General features: G+C 41.5%; 1 non-coding gene across 1 annotated transcript; it reads right to left on the bottom strand.

The window, feature by feature from the left end:
* Window positions 1-8081: 8081 nt before the first annotated feature.
* LOC126005593 (U6 spliceosomal RNA) lies at window positions 8082-8188 on the bottom strand. The gene has a single exon (XR_007494640.1). It is a non-coding gene; the product is annotated as a U6 spliceosomal RNA (small nuclear RNA).
* Window positions 8189-8650: the final 462 nt, after the last annotated feature.

Raw genomic sequence — 8650 nt, 5'->3', positions numbered from 1 at the left:
GAATAATAAATGGCAATATGGTAATAATATCTAGAGAAAATAGGGATGAGGGACAGGAGAACTAGTCCATGATAGGAAGCTTGCCATAAAAAATGGTGAGTTCAGTTAGAATAGAGAAAGGTACATTATGACATTGCTAGTTGGAACATATCACTCTGGACAAGAACTGGATGCTGAAAATGGATAAGTGACATGCATGGTACCCTTTAATTAACAATATTGCAAACCACGGTGTCATAAAGGAAATTTTGCAAACCCTAGTCTCATAAACGAAAAGAGAGATAAAGAGGAAAAAGCAAAATGCCTGCCCCTGACATAGGCAGAGAAGGGTGAAGGGGAAGGAAACAAGGGACATTGGTGCTGGGGAAAGTGCACTAGTGAAGGGTGGTGTACATTCTATGATTGAAACTCAAGTATGAATAATTTTGTAACAAATATGCTTAAATAAAAATTATTTTTAAAATGTTTCAGGCACTGTATCATAATTCCTTTATGATATATCATATTCCTTTAATAAAGTGCCGTTTTTGTTTTTGTGTGTATTTTAGTTTGGTTTCTTGCAGCACACACTAAAGTATCAATAGGTTTTTTCTCTCTCTTTTCCTCTTTCTTTCTTTCTTTCTTTCTTTCTTTCTTTCTTTCTTTCTTTCTTTCTTTCTTTCTTTCTTTCTTTCTTTCTTTCTTTCTTTCTTTCTTTCTTTCTTCTTTCTTTCTTTCTTTCTTTCTTTCTTTCTTTCTTTCTTTCTTTCTTTCTTTCTTTCTTTCTTTCTTTCTTTCTTTCTTTCTTTCTTTCTTTCTTTCTTTCTTTCTTTCTTTCTTGTTTGTTTTTTTGGTTTTTGGGCCACACCCTGTGATGCTCAGGGGTTACTCCTGGCTATGCCCTCAGAAGTTGCTCCTGGCTTCTTGGGGGACCATATGGGACACCGGGGGATCGAACCGCGGTCCGTCCTAGGCTAGCGCAGGCAAGGCAGGCACCTTACCTCCAGCCCCACCGCCCGGCCCCATCTTTCTTTCTTTCTTTCTTTCTTTCTTTCTTTCTTTCTTTCTTTCTTTCTTTCTTTCTTTCTTTCTTTCTTTCTTTCTTTCTTTCTTTCTTTCTTTCTTTCTTTCTTTCTTTCTTTCTTTCTTTCTTTCTTTCTTTCTTTCTTTCTTTCTTTCTTTCTTTCTTTCTTTCTTTCTTTCTTTCTTTCTTTCTTTCTTTCTTTCTTTCTTTCTTTCTTTCTTTCTTTCTTTCTTTCTTTCTTTCTTTCTTTCTTTCTTTCTTTCTTTCTTTCTTTCTTTCTTTCTTTCTTTCTTTCTTTCTTTCTTTCTTTCTTTCTTTCTTTCTTTCTTTCTTTCTTTCTTTCTTTTTTCTTTCCACTCAGGAACAATTCCTGACTTTGTACTCAGGGATCATATGGAACCATATGGGACACCAGGGATCAAATCTGGGTTGACTGCATGCAAGGCAAGTGCTTTACTTGATGAACTATCTCTCCAGATCAGTTCTTTAATTTTTAAACAAGGCAACTAATACAGAATATACTTCCTGACTTTAGCCAGATTCCACATGTAGTAATAAGGCAGACAGGACTAAACTTAAGCTCTTCCAGTTTCCACCTGTAGTTTTAATTTTTTTGTGTGTGTGGTTTCTGGGTCACACCCTGCAGTGCTCAGGGATTATTCCTGGCTCCAGGCTCAGAAATTACTCCAGGCAGGCATGGGGGACCATATGAAATGCCAGGATTCGAATTGATGACTTCCTGCATAAAAGGCAAATGCCTTACCTCTATGCTATCTCTCCGGCCTCTCCACCTGTAGTTTTAATGTGCTCTGTTAGGCAGAGGATGGGTAAGATAACATACAGGGATCTCAATAGTGTTGTCAGGAGTCATTCAGGATAAGGAACAAATTTCAGTTGTTGTTTACATATGCATTCAACTTTTATTTGGTAAATTCTATGCATTAGCTATGGGAAGGAAAAAAACAAGCAGTTGTGTGTTCATTGTAACTTTTGAGAGTACACATGTTTCAAGGAGATGAAACTGGGGTAGATATCTAATCTAGTTTGGGGTCATTGAGATAATTTTATAGAATTTCATCCAAACAAAAGCTAAGGGGAAAACATGATATGATAGTCCTGGTAAGGAGTATTTAACAGAATGTGAAGGACAGAGAGACAAGATAAAACAGAGAAGAAAAAAAAAAAAAGCAATGTGCATTTGGGAGTTGGCTATAGAAGAAAACAAAGTCCATATCCTAGCCAGCCTTGAAATCTAATTAAGAAGTTGAACTTTAGCATGAGGACAAGGCAGAGTCCTCAGGGAAATTACAGGATTAGATGTGCATCTTGAATTGATCATTCAGCCTACACTGTGAAAAATAGATTGGCCTGGGATATATCTCGAGGCAGAGACCAGGTAAAGAAACAAAAATGGCCTGGAACTAAGAATGGAAGAAGTAAACTGATTAGAGGGAGTAATAAGCTTGGCCCAGTTTGCTAAGGAAGAAATTGCTGGAGGAAGTACAGAGTTGTTGGAGTAAAACAGGAGTAGGAGATAAATTCAGATCAGAACATAATAATACCAGGTAATATTTACTCAACATTTATTGAGGGCCATGTGCCGTAGAGATTTTATCTTATTTAATTCTCAATAATAACTCCCATTTTCTGAGCCACAGTACCATATGTCAGGCACCATATCAAGAACTTAGTGAACTTACTTCTCATCACTACCTTAGGAGTCGGGCTATTATTTTTCCCCCATTTTACAGAATAAGAGTCTGAGAGTCAGAGAGATGGAGTATCTTATTAAAATCTATAGTACATAAGGGGTATATACTTAAGACTAGAACCAGCTCATGCTAGACTCTTTATTTATTTATTGTTTTGGGGGCCACCCCCAGTGACACTCAAGGGTTACTCCTGGCTATGCACTCAGAAATCGCTCCTGATTTGGGGGACCATATGGGAACAGCTGTCTGTCCTAGGTTAGCAAGTGTAAGGCAAATGCCCTACTACCGTGCAACCACTCGGGTCCCTAGATTCTTTGTTTTTATTTAGATTCTTAATTCCCCACCATTTTGAATGCTCACACACACTGAGCTACATCCCCAGCCTATCCCTTACCATATTTGTATGCAACCCAACAGTGTGCAAGATCTGAGGATATTTAAGGTCTAGTGGGTTGTCAGACTTAAAACTTTGAAGATGAGGAGAGAATTATGAGCTGAGAATAGATTGGTGATCTATTATAGATCTATTATAGATGACAGTTACAACCACTGGACATGATGACAGAAGCATGTGATGAGGCAGAACTGGCTCTGGGCAACACCTGGAGGAACCTTGGCATTCACAGGCCAGCAGAAAAGGGACTTCTCTACATCAGTCATTGGAAAAGATGGACAGAGAGAGCCAGGGAGAGAAAGTTTGGGGCCTGTGATTAAGCATCACAGTTGAAAGTGAGTTTAGAGCTCTTGCTTTGCAAGCAGTTGCCAGGGGTTCTATCCATAGCATCCCATATGGTCCCCTGAGCACCATCAGGAATACAGTACCATTCCAGAGTACAGAGCCAGCAGTAGTCTGTGAGCACCACTGGATGTATTCCCTCCCCCTAAACAGCTGAAAGGACCTCCAAGGATAAGGAGGCTAAAAGATGGCATCTGCATCATAGAGATGACTGTGCCAAGATTCGTTTTATCTTATATAATTATTTTGGTTTGTTTTGGGCTACACTAATGGTGCTAAGGGCTCTCTCCTGGAGAACCTCAGATGTAGTTCAAGAAATTCACCCCACGTTGACAGCATGTAAGGCAAGCCTTTTAACCTGCTGTACTGTTTTTCCAGCTCAAGAGCCATTTTAGTGGGTTGCTGAGTGGGTTCCTGAGAAAAAATAAGGAATGGAAAGGTTGAGGGTGGACTGTCTGTCAAAGATTTTAAGTATCAAGAGAAGGCCTTTCTGTACTGCAATTTCTGCACTGTAAAAACACTGCCCTTATATCCACAGACCCATGTCCTCTACCCTCCTCTCCCACATATGGAACCCTAAGCCCTGAGTATCTCTGGATGTGGCCTTCCCAAAAAACCCAAGCCACATTCCACAGGTTTTCACCTCCTTGTATCCCACCAGGTATTATTGCCTTGAATCCCCAGGAGCTGGAGAGGAAGTTGCTAGTGAGGACCTGTGCTTAAAGGCAGGAATCTGTTAGTTTTCTCCAGATTTGCACAGCCAGTGTAAGTGCTGCCAGGGCAGTCCAAAGAAGAAAACTTAACACCTAGGGATTAGAGATGGTTAGTTTCTGAATCAGTGTCCAGTTCATTTCTTTTTCTTTTTTTGTTTTTGTTTTTGTTTTTGGGTCACACCTAGCAGCACTCAGGGGTTTCTTACTCCTGGCTCTATGCTCAGAAATCGCTCCTGGCAGGCTCCGGGGACATGCAGGATGCCGGGATTCGAATCACCGTCCTTCTGCGTCTAAGGCAAATATCTTTCTGCTGTGCTATCAATTCCGCCCCCCAGTTTATTTCTTTACTTTAAAAAATTATTTGTGGGGCCGAGAAGGTGGCTCTAGAGGCAAGGTGTCTGCCTTGCAAGCGCTAGCGTAGGACGGACCGAGGTTCGATCACTCCCGGCTTCCCATATGGTCCCCCAAGCCAGGAGCGATTTCTGAGCGCATAGCCAGGAGTAACCCCTGAGCATCAAACGGGTGTGGCCCCCCCAAAAATAAAAAATAAATAAAATTATTTGTAGGGGCCGGGCGGTGACGCTAGAGGTAAGGTGCCTGCCTTGCCTGTGCTAGCCTTGGACGGACCACGGTTCGATCACCCCCGGCTTCCCATATGGTTCCCCAGGCCAGGAGCAACTTCTGAGCGCATAGCCCGGAGTAACCCCTGCGTGTTACCGGGTGTGACCCAAAAACAAAAACAAAATTATTTGTATAATTTGTATTGAATTAAATAACTGAGATTTACAGTCATTGATAGTTGTTTTAGGCATATACTATTTTAACATCATCGTTGAAATAATATGTCAATGACCTAGCCCCTATAGTATTGCTCTGTCCCCTGAACTCTCATTTTTCATAATCATTATTATTATTATTATTATTATTATTATTATTGCTTTTTGGGCCACACCCGGTGATGCTCAGGGGTTACTCCTGGCTATGTGCTCAGAAATCGCTCCCAGCTTGGGGGACCAGATGGGACGCCAGGGCATGGAATCGCAGTTAGTCCTAGGCTAGCATGTGCAAGACAAATGCCCTACCACTTGCGCTACCACTCCAGCCCCTGAACCCTCATTTCTTTAACGATACATAGAGGCTAGAAAGACAATACAGCAGGTAGGGTATTTAGCTTGCATGCAGTTGACTTGGGCTGGCACTATGGTCTCCTAAGTTCTGCCACAAGTGATTTTTGAGCACAGAACTAGACTTAAGTATTGAACACTGTAAGGTGTGGTCCAAAACCAAAACCAAAACCGAAACAAAAATTAAAGACTTAAAAAAAAATGAGGTCTTTGGGGGCCAGAGTGGTGGCACTAGCTGTAAGGCATCTGTCTGCTTTGCAAGTGCTAACCTAGGACAGACTGCGGTTTGATCCCTCAGCATTCCATATGGTCTCCCAAGCCAGGAGTGATTTCTGAGCGCATAGTCAGGAGTACCCCCTGAGTATCACTGGGTATGACCCACAAACCAAATAAATAAATAAATAAATTAAAAAAATAAAAAGAGGTCTTAAAATATCTTAATCATTGTAAAACTGAAACTCAATGATGAACAATTTTATAACTGTATCTCGTGGTGATTCAAAATAAATAAAAATATGTTTAAACAAATGTCTTAAAAAAGATTTTAATCAAGAAGTGTAACAGGGGGCCCGGAGAGATAGCACAGCGGCGTAGCACAGTGGCATTAGCCTTGCAACCAAAGGTGGTTGGTTCGAATCCTGGTGTCCCATATGGTCCCCCGTGCCTGCCAGGAGCTATTTCTGAGCAGACAGCCAGGAGTAACCCCTGAGCAACGCCGGGTGTAGTCCAAAAACAAAAAACAAAAAACAAAACAAAAAAAAAAAGAAGTGTAACAGGGCTCGCAAGAAAAGTGTACTATGGTAACTGACATTTTCTTCAATAGAAGGAGCTAAACCCCCTCTACTTGAGAGTGGCTGGGTTTCCTTAGGTATTTTCCATTATCTAGGGAAAAAAAGAGATAGGAGAGATAGTATAGCAGGTAAGGTCAGACAGGAAAAGTTCTTGCTTCATATGCTGGAACTAGGCTTGATATCCAGCACCATATATGGTCCTCTAAACTCTGCCAGAAAGGACCACAGACATAGGAACAGGAGTAAGGGTGAAGTATCTGTATACTATGAGTGAGGTCTCCAAAATATAAAACAAGCACAAAATGAAAGCACAGGCTTCCTGCCTGCTTTCTCATGGATCTCCTCTGGGGTAGCTGGTTCCCGCTGAGAACACTCAAGCTTTCCTCAACAGAGGTACACATGCTGAGTTATTGAAGACTCCAGTCAACAGTCAGGTGTGGGGGTGACCTCTGAATGGAGCAGGAGTCTCAGTTGTACTCCACACATTGGCCTTAACCAACTCATGAGACCGGGAGCCAGCATCATCTGCCAAAGATTATTGACTCTCCAAAACTATGTGAATACATTTGTTGTCTTAAGATGCTAAGTGTAGAACTATTGGTGTTGCCACAATAGAAAACAAAATAGGAGAAAGTTCAGAAAAGTTGTTGAACCCAAATTTCAAAGGCTGAGAGGAATTTGGAAGCAATCAATGTCCAATGTGAACTGTAAGTGGTGGAGAGAAACCCAGAAGTTGGCTCGGTTCTCAGACCCAGGTAAAGGCAGAAACCAGCTCCAAGGAAAAAGATGATGAGCCACCCTGAGGTCTTCAATGAGCAGGAATAACTGGGTTCTGGGTTGATGACATCAGTAATGGTGCAGATGCTGTGGGCAGGAATCTCTACACTATGAGAGATGATCTGAAGCAATGAAAACTAGAGAGGAGGTTCCTGGGTCTTAGGATCCATGAAGCAGCCGGAAGGAAAGCCACACTCAGGAGACTTGAAGTTTTTTCTTACAGCCACTCAGGCCTGAGGCTGTGAAAGGATATAAGGGAGGCAGGTACTGGGGAGCAGGGTGGGGTAGCTGGAAGGAATAGTCAATGGTTTGCCAAGCAGGGAGTGGAAAGGAGTATGTGGGCCTATGCAGTAGGAGGGAGGAAGTGTGGTGGGTAATTAAAGTGGTAGCACTAGAAGAAGATGCAGGCAAGGTTAATTGACTGGCTTGTCAGTTTTTCAGGCTATTCCACTCTCCCTGCCACAAGAACTAATTCAATTTATCAACAGTTCATGCCTATAATAGGAGCATTACTGAACCTCACACACAGAGGCCCTGCATGTTAAGCATGCCAAAAGGACTATGCTCTCAAGACACTGCCATTATTTCTTAGCTAAGATTAAACTTGAAGTTTGTTTTTTGCATACAAAATATTGCTCTTGCTATAGCACTATTTATTCCTCACATTGTTTACAAGGATGTAGTTGAGAAACAACCTCGCAAGGCAACTTTCCAATTCTATGCAGGTCTGTAAGAGTTTTTATTGCTACATGGTTGATGTCCTATTTTTATTTTTTATATTTTTTTCTTTTTTGGAAGGTCCATATTCAAAAATACTCAGGACTTATTCCTGGCTCTGCATTCAGGAATTGCTCTTGGTAGTGCTCAAGGGGACCAGTGGGAGTGCTGGGGATCGAACCTGGGTTGGCTATGTACAAACCAGTGCCTTGCCCTCTGCAGCGTCTCTCCAACTCCAGCCATCTCCCATTGGGGGGGCACATTGGCAGTGCTCAGTGGTAACTCCTGGCTCTGTGTTTAGAAATCGCTCCTGGCAGGCTTTGACAGCTATATGGGATGCCAGGAATTGAATCAGGGTCCACTGTGTGCAAGGTAAGCACCTTACTTACTGTACTATTGCTCTGGCCCAGACACCCCCCATCCATTTTTTTCTAATAAAAAAGGTTATTCTTCTTATTTTTTATGTAAAAAATGTAAAACAGCATTTTCTATTCTTTTTTTTTTTTTTTTAAATATGGAACGCTTCACGAATTTGCGTGTCATCCTTGCGCAGGGGCCATGCTAATCTTCTCTGTATGGTTCCAATTTTAGTATATGTGCTGCCGAAGCGAGCACGCATTTTCTATTCTTAAGGTTGTCATCTAGAAAATAATTCAGGGAATGAAGAGATAGGACTGTAGGTAGGACACTTGTTTTTCATGGGTCTGTGATGAGTTTGATTCCTGGCACTGCATATGGTCTCCCAGGCTGCCAGCAGTGAGCTCTGCATGCGGAGCCAGGAGTTAGTTATGAACATCACTGGGTATGCCAAAAGAACAAACAGATAAAAAATAATAAATACTGCTTAAGTATACAACTATATGACTATGTAACAGGTTTATCATTCTGGTTTGGAATTATACATATAGTAATACATATGATACATGACACATATTCTGGGAAGGGTAGGACAAAATGTAAACTCGTAGAAGTTTCCTTAGATGTACAAAATGAAAAAAGAAGATAGGTGATGAGGAGGGGGAGATGATTGCAAGTTCACTCCTTATGCAGATAACAGCTAAAACTAAACACTCCACA

Source organism: Suncus etruscus, chromosome 3 (genome assembly GCF_024139225.1).
Source record: "Suncus etruscus isolate mSunEtr1 chromosome 3, mSunEtr1.pri.cur, whole genome shotgun sequence".
NCBI classification, from domain to species: domain Eukaryota; kingdom Metazoa; phylum Chordata; class Mammalia; order Eulipotyphla; family Soricidae; genus Suncus; species Suncus etruscus.
This window is presented reverse-complemented; position numbering and strand designations above follow the sequence as displayed.